Source organism: Ambystoma mexicanum, chromosome 14 (genome assembly GCF_040938575.1).
Source record: "Ambystoma mexicanum isolate Mex_15411 chromosome 14, UKY_AmexF1_1, whole genome shotgun sequence".
Taxonomy (NCBI): Eukaryota; Metazoa; Chordata; class Amphibia; order Caudata; family Ambystomatidae; genus Ambystoma; species Ambystoma mexicanum.
The window spans coordinates 22267379-22283051 of NC_090940.1; positions in this window are offsets into that span (position 1 = coordinate 22267379).

Here is a 15673-nt window from a genome sequence, read left to right on the forward strand (position 1 = left end):
ATAACCTTGAACTTAATTATATAAAGACAGTGTTTTAACTAATACAGTGTGTGGACATTCCTTTGTGGGGGTTCGGGGACTACACTGTACTTGAGAACCAGCCTGCATCACCTCCTGTGAAGCTAAGCCATGATTGCTCGTCCATTGCTACCAACAATAGAGAATCTTGGCTGGGGTCCTCTGTGCCTCTCCTCTACCATATAGTTAGCAGAAGTACAGACCCCCCCCTCCAGTCTTTACACCAACACCAAAAGGAAAATACCAAAACACCAACTTCTTGGCCCAACCGTTCCCTGCCATTTGTCTCACCCAAGCCTGGGTGTTACTTGACAGCTGGATGCAGAACGCAGCAGCCATAGTGTACATTGAACATATGGGACCCTGCTAGCCAGCTCCAAATGCATCTAGGTAAATGCGTTTCCAGCGGACGACTACCTCCAGCACAGCCCCAGATCTAAATCAGTTCTCCAAGTCCTGTGTGTTCTTGAGTGCTGTTACCTCTGCAGTTCCCTTGCAGCGCCTTAGATCTATGGCTAATGCTGTATCAGCAATTCTTCTTCTCGGCCATAGGTGCCATCATATTCATGTCCATCCACTGGTTTGCTTCCTCTGGGACTTCAAAGAAGTGGGCTCTTCCGTTATGCAGGACTTTTAGCTTGGCTGGCTATAGCAGAGTGTACTTCAAGACCTGCACCTGAGTCTCTCCTTCGTAGATATGAACAGACCCCTTCTCCCTGCACTTGTATAGTATAGTCAGGGTATATGGCTAGCACTTCCGACGTGCGTCTGATCTCACCCCCTTCTCTAGAAAATGCCAGGAGTCTCTCTCTGTCCTTCAAGTTTAGAATGTATGCTATTATTGGCCTGAGCGGCTCTACAGACGGCGGTCACTTGGACAAGGATCTATGCTCCCTCTCTACAGTAAATCCCTGCGTTAATGTGCCTCAGCATACCTCCTGCAGTAGTATGTTTTTGATATACGTGGTCTCTGTCTTCTTCCCCTTTGGATAATCCTAGAATGGAAATGTTACTCCGCCACCCTCTCCCTTCCGCGACAGAGTTTTCACTTCCGTCACCAGATCGCGTACCTTTGGTTCAGCCCTTTCGTAGTGCCTACTCCCTCTTCCACCTGTGTCTCTCTGGCCCTGACCCTGGCTGCCAGTGAACGCACATCTTGTCTCAACAGGCCAACATCGCATTTCATTTAATCAATTCTCGACTCCATGGCGGCTCTCAGCGCCATGATCGCCTCTAAAATCTTGCTTTCTGATCCTGCCTGCTCCTGCGTGTTTCCTTCTTTGATTGGTTCCACCCAGGGAGCCAGGCTTAGCTTCTCTGTCCTTTGTCTGTTTGGACTTTGCCAGGGACTTCCTGTCTGACATAAGTCTCGTGAGGGTTGCTTCCACACTGTTCGTGTCCTCCCTATTGTTCACCCTGAACTCCTCTCCCTGCCCTTCTGCCACTGCTCTCCAAGTGCAACCAGTTCTCCGTGAGTCGTGTTCTGCTTGTCATGTTGCCTCCTGCACTTAATGCTATTTCCTCCTGTAGGGCCACTCTACCAACTGCAGCACTGTGTTCCTTCCAGGTCTGGGTCTTCCCGATGTGCAGTGCTCTTTACAACCATCCCCAGCCTCCTCCTTCACCAGCGGTGGACTGCTTATTTCCTATCAGGGCTGCCGTGCCAAATTCAGCGTCTCCCCCCTACGCTGTCTTCCTTCTTCACAGCAGGTGTACGTCTGCCAGCTCGATATTCTGGAGAAGCCCGAGGTGGAGAAAAGGGCGAGGCTGTTTTGTGCTGTGCGGCTGAGAGACTATCCGATTCACTACTATACCTGCAGAAACCAGGAAAGGCGAAGCGCCGCTCCAACTCGCATCAGTCTATTGGCAGGAGCCGATAGCAGTTGAAGCGAGCGGTGTGCTTCCCCATCGCTTCCTCATCACGTGACACGCGTCACCTGACAGCCGTGTGACACGCCCACAGGAAGTGCCTTCATAACCAGCACTCCGGCACCCTTGTGGCGAGAAGCCCGAGGTGGAGAAAAGGGCGAGGCTGTTTTGTGCTGTGCAGCTGAGAGACTATCCGATTCACTACTATACCTGCAGAAACCAGGAAAGGCGAAGCGCCGCTTGTTAAGACGGATTTCTGAACTCTGTCCTGGTGGCGCAGAAGTTCAGAAGGCCAACCTAATTACTTGGAACAGGGTAACCTCTGGACGAGCCAGACCAATCAAGGTAGCGATCGCGGCGGTCAAGACTAGGTCTCAAGAGGGGTGAGGGTGACTGAAAGCCCGCAATGAGCACACAAAGCAAGAGCGCTTACAAACTACTCCAAACAGTTGTTATATCAAAAATAGATACACATTTATTTTAAGACCTTTAAAACAATGACCGTAGCGAGAAAATCACAATATCACAATATTAAACCAACACATACCATATCAACACAATATATATACAAATACACAGTCGCAAGCGTTTAAAGCACGAAATATGTAGTCCACCTGAAAGGAAAGGAAAACAGGCAGTGCGATAACGCTTTAGACTCAGTTCGCCTTCAGAGGCGCCTAACTAGATGGAAGTCCGAGCCCTGCGGAGAGTGGAGCCTTGTGCTCAAAGTATCTGCCACGCCGGTGCCAACGGGCAAAAGGGGAAGCTCTTCGGAGGAAGTCAGGCAGTTCGGGTTAGTGCACAGCAGAAGGAGAACAGGTTCCGCAACTCAAGCGCAGCCTCCACAGCAGGCAGAAGCAGAGCGCGAGTACGGCAAAAGGGTGCTGTTTTTACACAGCAGGGAAAAGCAATGGGATACTGCAGGAGGGCGACCAGATCCTAGCTAAACTACTCACCGGTCCCCGAAGCAAGCAGACCCAGGCTTCTCCACGTTAGTTTCAGCAGCTGGCAGGTTCAGAAGAGCAGGGAACGCCTCGTAGTCGTGTAGAGCAAAAAGACGTCCCAATCGACGAAACCAGCACAGTTTGGTTGCCGCAGCAGGACAACGGAGCGGCCGTGTGTATTCGAGCCAAATGTACACTCCTCCCTTCAGACCTGGGAACGCCAAGCGTACGAAGCGTGGGAGAGTGACAAGGACTCGAAATACAACACAACCTGGCGGCGGTTACAGAGCAGGACTCCCTTGTAAGCTGGTCAGTCAACTGGATGGCCCAGAGACACTTCCGAAGGCTTACTTGGCAGGAGATGATGAAGTCGCCGGGAATAGCTGTTCCTGCTATTCCAAAGGTCGAAGCACCCGTACAGGCCTTCTGGTTCGATCCAAGGAGGAAAGGGTTTCACAGGACGACAGCAGTGCAAAGGAGGATTCCTTCAGCGGGTCACCAGCGATTCCTCGGTCCAGCCTCGTGGTTGCAGGATACTTGGCTCCTGTATTCCTTCGTTCGTGAGAACTCAGGAGATCGACCTGGTAGTGGTGTTTCCAGTTCCCTCTTATCCACGGTTCCCTTCGCGCCAAAACGGAGGGGAGCCAATGGGAGATCCGCTCATCAACACACATACCATACGTGGACCAATCACGGACCACGGTGGTCCCAGGCATTCACACCACCCTAGACTCTCTGGCACCCAGGATGTGTATTGGGACCAGACATCCCAGCCCACACCCTGGAGGCACACAAACGACATGTAGAAGCCCGCAAAAGCAACCACGTTTCGCGGGAAAGTACATGCCCAAATAAGGAAGGCCCCGGGTCGCTCGACCTGGGGAAGGTGAAGGGAGCAAGACGGTCAGTGGACAAGACAAAGGAGCCTCGTGGTCTGGCCATTTTGGGAGCCAGGCCACCATTTTGGGTTCGGTGCGAAAAACGTGCTCAGAACGCCAAAAGGAGCTCAAAATAAACAAAACGATCGCTGCCACCATTCCAGTCCCTGAATGACTTGCACCGATCAAATACCATCCTAAAAGAGTATCTAGGGCCTGTAGAAGGCTAGAGACCCAAGAGAGCTGTAACTTAGCTTACAGTGCCCTCTTGTGTCATGTTGCACTAAAGCCGCAACATGATAAAAGAAACTACGGGAAACAGCGTTCCCCGGTACTGACTGTCTTAAGGGCATGTCAGTTTCCCCGTAAGAAAAGGAGCGAAAGCCCAGAGGAGTGCGGCAGAAGGCTGCACTTCTCTGGCAAAGTCAAGAACAAGGTGTAAAACAACAGCAAAAAGTTTAGGGGTTGCCACATGGAAGGAAAATTACTTACAATTACGAAATCTTTCCTAACACTCGCCCCTCCCAGACTATGGACAGGGGGAACTAATCCACCCCTGGATGAGTCTCTTGTTCAGGTCGGTTAAACATTCTGGACAACCCATCAGCATTGCTATGTTGGACACCTGGCCTATGCTCAATAGTGAAGTCGAAGCTTTGTAGACTTATGGACCACCTAAGCAACTTTGGATTCTCCCCCTTCATGTTCATTAGCCACTTTAACGGCTTATGGTCAGTCTGCACAGTGAAGTGGGTCCCATAGAGGTAGGGCCTCAGCTTCCTTAGGGCCCACACAACAGAGAAACATTCTTTCTCTACCGTGGACCATCTGAGCTCTCTGTCCTTAAGCTGGCGACTAATAAAACCGATAGGGTGTTCCTTACCCTTCTCATCTACTTGTGATAGTACAGCTCCTATCCCAGTGTCAGAGGCATCCGTCTGCACGATAAAAGGTCTTTGATAATCAGGGGCCCTGAGCACAGGGGCCTGGCACAAGGAGTCTTTTAAGCCATTGAAGGCCTTCTCACACTCGTCGGTCCAAGTTACCTTCTTGGGTTTCTTCGGAGTTGTGAGGGCAGTCAGAGGAGCAGCTATGGTACCATAGTCTGCCACAAAATTGCGGTAATACCCCGTGAGTCCTAAAAAGGCTCTCACTTGGGTTTGCGTAGTGGGGGTAGGCCAGTCTTGTACTGCTTGTACTTTACTGGGTAGAGGCTGTATCCTCCCTCCACCTACTTCATGTCCAAGGTAAACCACTGAGCCTTGTCCAATCTGGCATTTACTAGCCTTTATGGTCAAGTGGGCTTTCTGAAGAGCCTGGAGCACAATCCTGAGGTGTTTCACATGGTCTTCCCAGGTGGCACTGAAAACTGCTATATCGTCCAGATATGCAAGACAGAATTCGTCCAACCCATTCAACACATGATTCACAAGCCTCTGGAAAGTGGCAGGTGCATTCTTCAACCCGAACGGCATTACCCGGAATTGGTAAAGGCCGTCTGGAGTAGAAAATGCTGTCTTCTCCTTGGCATGGTCTGCTAAAGCTATTTGCCAATAGCCAGCAGTGAGGTCAAACGTGCTGAGGTACTTGGAGGCACCCAAAGTATCCACCAGCTCATCTGTTCGAGGCAAGGGGTGGGCGTCTGTCTTGGTGACAGCATTCAGAGCCCTGTAATCCACGCAGAACCTCAATTCAGAAGTGCCTGCCTTTGGAACCAATACCACAGGACTGGACCAAGGACTACTAGAGGGTTCAATCACCCCAAGGTCTAACATCTTGTTGACCTCGGTCTTAATATAAGACCGTACTTTATCTGACATCCTGTATCCCCTACGTTTGGTAGGTACAATGTCTCCTGTGTCAATGTTATGTTTGCACCAAGGTGTCAAACCAGGGGACTGTGAAAACAGGGGGGAAAACTGCCTAAGCAAACTTTTCACCTCAGCCTGCTGATCAGAAGTCAGGTGAGGGGCCACTCGGACACCCTCAACGGAGCTATCTGAAGGACCGCTTTGGAACAGGTCGGGGAGAGGTTCTGACTCCTCTTCCTCAACATCTGAAGCCAATAGCAGTGCTGCGATTTCGACTCTTGGGACGAAAGCCTTCAGCCTATTCACGTGGAACACTTTTGGAGCCTGTCCAGGCCTTCCAAGGTCCACTAAATAGTTCACCTCACCCAGGGGCTCCACCACTGTGTAAGGGCCTGACCATTTGTCCTGTAAAGCTCGAGGCCTTATTGGATTCATGATCAGGACTTGCTGACCAGGTGTAAAGTTGATGAGGGAAGCTTTCTGGTCGTACCAATGTTTCACCAGCACTTGCCCTGCCTTCAATTTATCACTAGCCAAGCCCATCAGAAGTACCATCCGTTTTCTGAGCCCTAGCACATAATCAACTACATTGGTAGTAACAGGGGGAGTGGGCATCTCCCATCCCTCTTTGACGATGGCTAAGGGTCCCCGTACGGGATGACCGAACAGAAGTTCGAAGGGGCTGAAGCCAACACCCTCCTGTGGTACCTCTCAGTAGGCAAACAGTAGGCATGGTAAAAGAAGATCCCATTTTCTTCTCTGGGGCTCCTCCAGAGCCCCAATCATGCTCTTTAACGTTCTGTTGAAACGTTCCACCAGACCATTGGTCTGGGGGTGGTATGCAGAAGAGAACTTGTAGGTGACCCCACATTCTTTCCACATAGCCTGCATATACTTCGACATAAAGTTGCTGCCACGATCTGACACAACTTCTTTAGGGAAGCCAACCCTAGTAAATATGCCGAGTAAAGCTTTTGCAACTGACTTGGCAGTTACAGTTTTCAATGGGATGGCCTCAGGATACCTGGTTGCATGGTCGACCAGCACCAGGATAAACCTATTGCCCGAGGATGTTTGCGGGTCAAGGGGACCAACGATGTCGATCCCTACCCTTTCAAATGGTACCCCCACAACTGGGAGCGGTACCAACGGAGCTTGGATTGTCGCGCCAACCTTACCAGACAACTGGCAGGAGGCACAACTCCTGCAGTGACTTTCTACTTGCACCCCCATCTTGGGCCAGTAGAAGTGCATGGATAACCTTTGCTTGGTCCTCTTCATACCAAGGTGACCAGCAAGGGGAACTTCATGCGCCAACTGCAGGAGGAAGGGCCTAACAGCAAGGGGAACCACCAACCTCCTATGGTCTCCTTCTGTAGACTCTGTGGGCTCACTATACAGGAGTCCACCTTCCCAATAAATCCTATGCTTCCCAGGAGGTTCACCCTCAAGCTGGGAGCAGGCCTGTCTCCTTAGGCCTTCCAGAGATGGGCACTCACGTTGGCCTTTACTGAATTCGTCCCTATCAGGACCTCCTTCAACTAACAAGTCTTTTAGTTCAGGATGATCGTTGGGGTCGAATACTTCAGGCATCGCCACCTCCTCGTCAGGCCCGGGCGATTGACCAACTTCCTCCACCGCAGTGGTAGGCGAGCTCGGGGAATATTCTCTTTCCCTCGTTTTGACTTGTAGACTCCTTTCGCCTTGGGTTTCCCCTTCGGTTGGGGCGGCGTATTGGACTTGGCCAATGCTGCCCGTGCTTGAGACCGTGTGTAGGGTCTTTCGGCAGTGTCTCCTACGAGCCCCAAAGCTCTGAGATCATTACCCAACAAGACCTTTCCCGGGACATTTCTCTGAATGCTCACTGGAATCCTGACTGCTGTACCATTTAAAGTAAGATTTACAGGGATCACGGGAAACATACGGAGGGGGCCGGCAGCCAACTTAGGGGGCATCAGAGTAGCTCTGGCAACTTCCTCTGAGTCTACCAAGGTAGAATCCACTACAGTGCGACTGCACCCACTATCCCTAAGAGCTGGAGTATCCACTCCATTGATCAGCACACTGTCTTTAAAGTAGTGCTTGGTATTATCCGGAATCCTAGCATAAGCCTCTGCGACTTTAGGCTCCCAGGAACCCAGGGACACTAAAACTACCTCAGCCTCTATTCCGCTGGGAAATGAGTCTGAGGAGAAGGATGCTCCTGTAATCTCTTCTTCCTCGTAGGAGGAGAAGGCCAGATTAGCGGAGTGGACCCCCAAAGGTCTAACCTTACAACGGGGATCCCCCTTCACATGGTCAGTTGCTCCACAAGAAAAACAAGCCCCAGTGGGTCTGTTTACGTAGGGAGGCTTATTGTAACCAGAGTTCTGTTTCGGAGGCTGACCTTCACTACCCTGTGAGTTCTCTTGTGTCTTACCCTTGTTTTTCTTTTTGTGGCCCTTATGGGAAGAAGATTTAGCAGATTCCCCACCCTCCATATCTTTGGACTTTTTCCCTTCCTCCTGCTTACCAGGATGAGTTTTGTCCTTATGGGACACTCGATGTGACACCCATAAGTCTGCTGCAATGGCCAGCTTCTTAGGATCTATCTCCTTCGAATCGGCCAAATGCTGCTTAAGCTCCGGGGAAGAAGAAGCAAAAATGTGTTCCAGCATGACAAGATTTATCATGCCTTCGAAGGTAGAAACCTTATAACCTTCGACCCAGCCAGTTAAGTTTTTCAAAGATTCAGCGACATAAGATACCCAAGTACCACCTTCCTTTTTCTTATACTCTCGAAAACGCTTTAAATATTGGGCCGGAGTCTTCCCAAACTTTAAAATGAGAGTTTGCTTTAACATTGCGAAATCAGCCCGCTCAGCCTTCGACATTTCCATAATGGCACTGCAGCCAGAATGGGGCAGTCTACTGAGCAACCACGCAATCTTATCAGCATTGTCAACTTCTTGAACCTCGCATTCATACTCAAACGCATTCAGCCAGTCCATAATGTCATTCTTTTCTTCATACACACTGAGCAGATCTTTCGGAAACCGTGGATGAGAGGAAGCCCCAGACCCATGTCTAGGACTCTTGGATCCATTTGCAACCTGAAGCTTGGCCAGTTCCAACTGGTGATCCCTGTCTTTCTGTTTTTCTGCCTGTTCGATTTTTAGTTTGGCTATGCTGAATTCAAGCTCCTGCTGCCTAAACCGCAGCTCTTGCTTCTTGAATTCAAGCATAGCCTCCCCATCAACACTGGCAGAGGAAACATTAGACATCACATCCTCCCTGTTCTCGTGGTCGCGATGGATCAGTGCAGCGGCAGAACCGTCGGTTCTGCCAGTGAGAGCAGCCCCACCACCTTCTGCACTGTCCTCGGAAGTTATAGCGTCAAGCTGCGCTTCTTGCCACGCCACGATTCTCTGGATCATTTCCAATTTTGTGCCTTGAGAGGAAACACCTCTCTCCGCACACATCTTTTTCAGCGTTTCTGATTTGGAAGCATTTAAAGTTAACAAGGTATTTGTTTCCATACTGTTTGATAGGACTATGGCCTTTTTAAAGTTATATTACAACAATTCACTACGTGCACTGTTTGGAATAACCTGAAATGCCTTAGTTCGAGCGCAACACTGGATACCTTCAGTCGTATCCCACCGCTGTACACCAATTTGTTAAGACGGATTTCTGAACTCTGTCCTGGTGGCGCAGAAGTTCAGAAGGCCAACCTAATTACTTGGAACAGGGTAACCTCTGGACGAGCCAGACCAATCAAGGTAGCGATCGCGGCGGTCAAGACTAGGTCTCAAGAGGGGTGAGGGTGACTGAAAGCCCGCAATGAGCACACAAAGCAAGAGCGCTTACAAACTACTCCAAACAGTTGTTATATCAAAAATAGATACACATTTATTTTAAGGCCTTTAAAACAATGACCGTAGCGAGAAAATCACAATATCACAATATTAAACCAACACATACCATATCAACACAATATATATACAAATACACAGTCGCAAGCGTTTAAAGCACGAAATATGTAGTCCACCTGAAAGGAAAGGAAAACAGGCAGTGCGATAACGCTTTAGACTCAGTTCGCCTTCAGAGGCGCCTAACTAGATGGAAGTCCGAGCCCTGCGGAGAGTGGAGCCTTGTGCTCAAAGTACCTGCCACGCCGGTGCCAACGGGCAAAAGGGGAAGCTCTTCGGAGGAAGTCAGGCAGTTCGGGTTAGTGCACAGCAGAAGGAGAACAGGTTCCGCAACTCAAGCGCAGCCTCCACAGCGGGCAGAAGCAGAGCGCGAGTACGGCAAAAGGGTGCTGTTTTTACACAGCAGGGAAAAGCAATGGGATACTGCAGGAGGGCGACCAGATCCTAGCTAAACTACTCACCGGTCCCCGAAGCAAGCAGACCCAGGCTTCTCCACGTTAGTTTCAGCAGCTGGCAGGTTCAGAAGAGCAGGGAACGCCTCGTAGTCGTGTAGAGCAAAAAGACGACCCAATCGACGAAACCAGCACAGTTTGGTTGCCGCAGCAGGACAACGGAGCGGCCGTGTGTATTCGAGCCAAATGTACACTCCTCCCTTCAGACATGGGAACGCCAAGCGTACGAAGCGTGGGAGAGTGACAAGGACTCGAAATACAACACAACCTGGCGGCGGTTACAGAGCAGGACTCCCTTGTAAGCTGGTCAGTCAACTGGATGGCCCAGAGACACTTCCGAAGGCTTACTTGGCAGGAGATGATGAAGTCGCCGGGAATAGCTGTTCCTGCTATTCCAAAGGTCGAAGCACCCGTACAGGCCTTCTGGTTCGATCCAAGGAGGAAAGGGTTTCACAGGACGACAGCAGTGCAAAGGAGGATTCCTTCAGCGGGTCACCAGCGATTCCTCGGTCCAGCCTCGTGGTTGCAGGATACTTGGCTCCTGTATTCCTTCGTTCGTGAGAACTCAGGAGATCGACCTGGTAGTGGTGTTTCCAGCTCCCTCTTATCCACGGTTCCCTTCGCGCCAAAACGGAGGGGAGCCAATGAGAGATCCGCTCATCAACACACATACCATACGTGGACCAATCACGGACCACGGTGGTCCCAGGCATTCACACCACCCTAGACTCTCTGGCACCCAGGATGTGTATTGGGACCAGAGATCCCAGCCCACACCCTGGAGGCACACAAACGACATGTAGAAGCCCGCGAAAGCAACCACGTTTCGCGGGAAAGTACATGCCCAAATAAGGAAGGCCCCGGGTCGCTCGACCTGGGGAAGGTGAAGGGAGCAAGACGGTCAGTGGACAAGACAAAGGAGCCTCGTGGTCTGGCCATTTTGGGAGCCAGGCCACCATTTTGGGTTCGGTGCGAAAAACGTGCTCAGAACGCCAAAAGGAGCTCAAAATAAACAAAACGATCGCTGCCACCATTCCAGTCCCTGAATGACTTGCACCGATCAAATACCATCCTAAAAGAGTATCTAGGGCCTGTAGAAGGCTAGAGACCCAAGAGAGCTGTAACTTAGCTTACAGTGCCCTCTTGTGTCATGTTGCACTAAAGCCGCAACATGATAAAAGAAACTACGGGAAACAGCGTTCCCCGGTACTGACTGTCTTAAGGGCATGTCAGTTTCCCCGTAAGAAAAGGAGCGAAAGCCCAGAGGAGTGCGGCAGAAGGCTGCACTTCTCTGGCAAAGTCAAGAACAAGGTGTTAAACAACAGCAAAAAGTTTAGGGGTTGCCACATGGAAGGAAAATTACTTACAATTACGAAATCTTTCCTAACACCACTCCAACTCGCATCAGTCTATTGGCAGGAGCCGATAGCAGTTGAAGCGAGCGGTGTGCTTCCCCATCGCTTCCTCATCACGTGACACGCGTCACCTGACAGCCGTGTGACACGCCCACAGGAAGTGCCTTCATAACCAGCACTCCGGCACCCTTGTGGCGAGAAGCCCGAGGTGGAGAAAAGGGCGAGGCTGTTTTGTGCTGTTTGCGGCTGGATCGGCGACAAGAGTCGGAAGTCCATATGGAACCCACTAAACCCCGTACAAGGCTACAGGGCAAGCGAGAGGAATCGTTAGCGCCTACACAAAATATGAACAGCAAACGCGACCTCGATGGAACCTTATCGAATAACTCAAAAACACCAAACACACATACCACAATCAAAGCGAAATCTGTGGATCAGGCTTCCCTGGTCAATGCAGATCTTGTAGCACACACTCTTGCTCATGGCAAATTAGATATAAGAACCACATGTTCTGCCACAGCTTCCATATCTCAAATTGATCACGTATGTCTTATACGCGATGCTACTAAGTCTTTTACATTTCCAGATATGCTGGGACATAATCCGAGACTTGAAGATTCCTACCAAACGCCTCTTCAAGAGCGTGCGAGGGCAGCCAAACAGAAATGGCAAACAACGCATCTGCCGACTGCTATGAGAAACGATGATCCCACAAATCCACCAATGGCACGAACTGCTCGCCTCTCACTGGACATAACAGAAATTGATACAATTATGGATTTACAAGGAAAAAAAAACGAGGTTTTCAGCGGTCTGTCAACGCCTAAACAAATCGGGAAAATTGAGTCATCTACCCCAATAGGTTTCTTAAGAACCGAGTTGCCAGGGAAGAAGCCTGGGAAGACCAATCCGGATGACACAAATTCTTCCATCCGTGCGAACCCTGGGAATATAAGTAACTCTCCAGAATACCAACAACGATTACCTACGACAATGCTAGATCTACAAAATACTTTGGTAGCAGTGTTATCAACAGCTATGATACCGTTTCTAAAAATTGAAGAAGCAATGGTTGATTCCATTAAAGACCAAGCGACATTGCTGGCAATGATCTTGACCAAGCAAACACAGTTCGAATCTCTAATAAGCTCCATTCAAGAAAGACTAAAATATGAAGCTGAATCGTCAAGAACATGGCAAAATAGACTAGCGGAAGTGGCGAGAGCTGATAGAGCTGATAAACTAAACTTAATGGACACTTTCTCAACAATCACCAAAAAAATGGTGGATGACAAAGTAAAAAAATCTGCACAACCTACAACGAACTTACAACGTACGACTAAACAAACTCAGACAGAAAATCAATCTAATCCGATTATGAGGAATACAGACCAAACAACCCAATGCGATCATCAACCCTATCCAGTTCCAGTTCCACAAGCCCTGAGGTCTGCGTGGCAAAACATCACTGAACCATCCGTGTGCACCCCATTCGATATTTTTGATCTTTCAAAACGAGGATTAGTAGGGCAGGATACATCAATTAAACCAAAGCCCAAAAAAATCACAAAAAATGGGTCACGTGCATTTCTCCGAAAGGTATTAAATGCGCAGAAAACGAATAATGAAATGACAAAGATCAACAGAAAATCTCTCATGAATAACCAGACTACTCCTCCACAAACTATTCTGAGCACTGGAAAAGTAGATAGAGTCCTAAATCTTACATCACAAGGCAATCAGTCAACGCCGGAACCACTAGATATACTTATAGATGCAATCAATCAACAAACCACTATGAACTCAGGTAAAAGAGATAGAGCTCCGAAAGTTATGGCACACGGTAAACACACAACGGCCGAACCTCAAGGTATACCCAAAGAGGTAATCAATCAGGAAAAGCGAATCAAAGCTGCAAATCCAGCAAATCTGCCAGACACCTCTACAGAAGATGATATAAGTCCCCATAATTCCATTTCCATAAACTCTCAAGATGAATCTCTCATTGTAGTAGATGAATATGAAGACTCGTTTCTTAACTGCACTCATAGTGAGATCATCGAAAATGTGCACCAAATTAACATCTCTTTGGCATATTCAGCAGTTTCCATTGCAGAAATATGGCCAGCTAATGAATCAGAAAGACCCATTGAAACCAATGGCAACATGACAACTCATGTAACCCCTAAACTCCTCAGACCAATCTTCAAAAATCCGTTAAATTCCTCATGTGCATATCGACTAGCCATATATCCGAAGAACTCGAGCACTGAAGATCCGGTCATCTTAAATAGATCCAACACTTTACGACTGTTTAAGGCAATCCCACAATTGGCTCACATAAAAACAGAAGACATTGAGTTAATTATATTTCCAAATAAGAAATATATGGAAGAAGCCCATGTTGATTTCTCAAACTATGACACAATGCAATGTGTCATTGACAACAAACATCACCTATTGACTTTGGGATTTCAAACAGAAGAAATAATGGTATCTCGTTTGATGGCGGAAAAAAAAATAAGAACCTTAGACATTTTTTCCAAAAATTTAACCAAAAATCGGACCGGACAAAGCTACAGCCAAGAATCTGGAAAAAAATTTAATGATTTATGTCTAAGACCACACGACCAAAATAAGATGTCACGAGAAACTTTAAGAAACATCTCTAATTTAGACGTGAATCAGAGAACAAAGAAAACATATCTATAACAACGAAAAGATTCACTGAAACCCCACACAACCTTATGTTCTTGGAATACAAGGGGACATAGACATCTTTTTGAAAATGAGACATCTATACTCGAACAAGTCGATATCATCTGTTTCCAAGAAACCTGGTTGAAAGAGGAAGTAGTGTGTGATGGCTATAGTTCATTCATGAATCCAGCCATATCTTCGCAACAAGGGAGACCAGCATCAGGAATGCTCTTACTAACAAAAATTAAACCTACTTGGCGAATATTGGAAAGTAAAATAATCCATCCGTGGGCACAACTCCTATCCATCAGCATTCCGTCAATACAGAAACTCAATCCATCCTATCCTTCCAAATATACGTGTTTATCGATCTTTAACATATATTGGAACCCTATAGCTATGTCTGACAACAAATTTATCGATTCTATAGTAGATGAAATCGACTTATTGAACATCAGAAATAGTACAAACGAAATCATCTTGGCAGGAGATTTTAATTTCCATCTCTTTGATAAAAGAGGAAACAAATTGGCACTTAATGAATTGTCATCCAGAGCGAGAAAATGGATTAAGGAAACAACGTTACGCAACATTTGCCTAAGCGTCCAACCCACGAACGATAAAGGCATCCCATTGCCGACCTGGTCACGGGAGAACTCCAATACAATAATCGATTATATCTTCGTAACAGAAGGTATTCGGAAAATCACAACCTTCACTGCGAGTTCCCCAAACCCAGATAGTGATCATCGACAAATTTTTATCTCCTGGCCAGCTGAACCTTCAAGCGATCAATGTTTGAACCTTCCTGAACTTGAAATAAACAACGGGTTGAACCGGCTTCGCATCAAAGATCATCAAATACAAGATTTAACTACTCTATTTGAAGACACATCGCTGAAGGACCAAGTTAAATTAAATTATGGCTGGATCTTGGAGAAGTACCAACAATCTACACCAAGAAATCAACAAAGAGTCAAACAGCCACATACGCATTATTTTAATTTACAAATCTTTCTAGAAAAAAAGAAACACTACAAACGACTTCGACAAATAAAGAAAAATAAAGGAGACTATCAAATTGAAATAAAAAAGGAAAAACAAAAATTCTCCAACATAATGAAATCATACAAAATGACAATGAAACAACACGATGCAGAAGAACTTTTGAAAGCGTTAAATGGAAAAAACATGCGGCAGTTGTGGTCCTTGATGAATACAACATCGAAATATCAAACTCTGATCCAAGAAGTAGAATCACATAGATGGGTTAATCACTTCCAAAACCTATATAAGAAACCGGTATTCGAACCAACATCAGTTCTTCAAGAAGATGCTGACCCCTGGACCCTGAAATGGGATATAGATGATATTACCAACACTATGAGGAATTTGAATTCATCTAGGGCCCCTGGACCTGATGGGCTGGCTAACAGCAACCTTAAAGCAAATCCAGAACACTGGGCCAAATTCTTCTTACATCTCTTACATTTGATAGAAAAGACGAAAGAGATTCCTCGAACATGGACAGTGGCCATTGTAATACCAATCTACAAGGCAGGAGATAGAAAAAACCCAGCCAATTACAGACCGATAGCCTTACTAGATCCATTGGGGAAACTATTTGCAGGCTACCTTGAGAAAAAACTAACTGTTTGGGCTATACTCCATGGTAAACAAGCAAAAAGACAGACCGGCTTTGTGAAAAAAATAAGTACCAACGTTAATCTTCTGT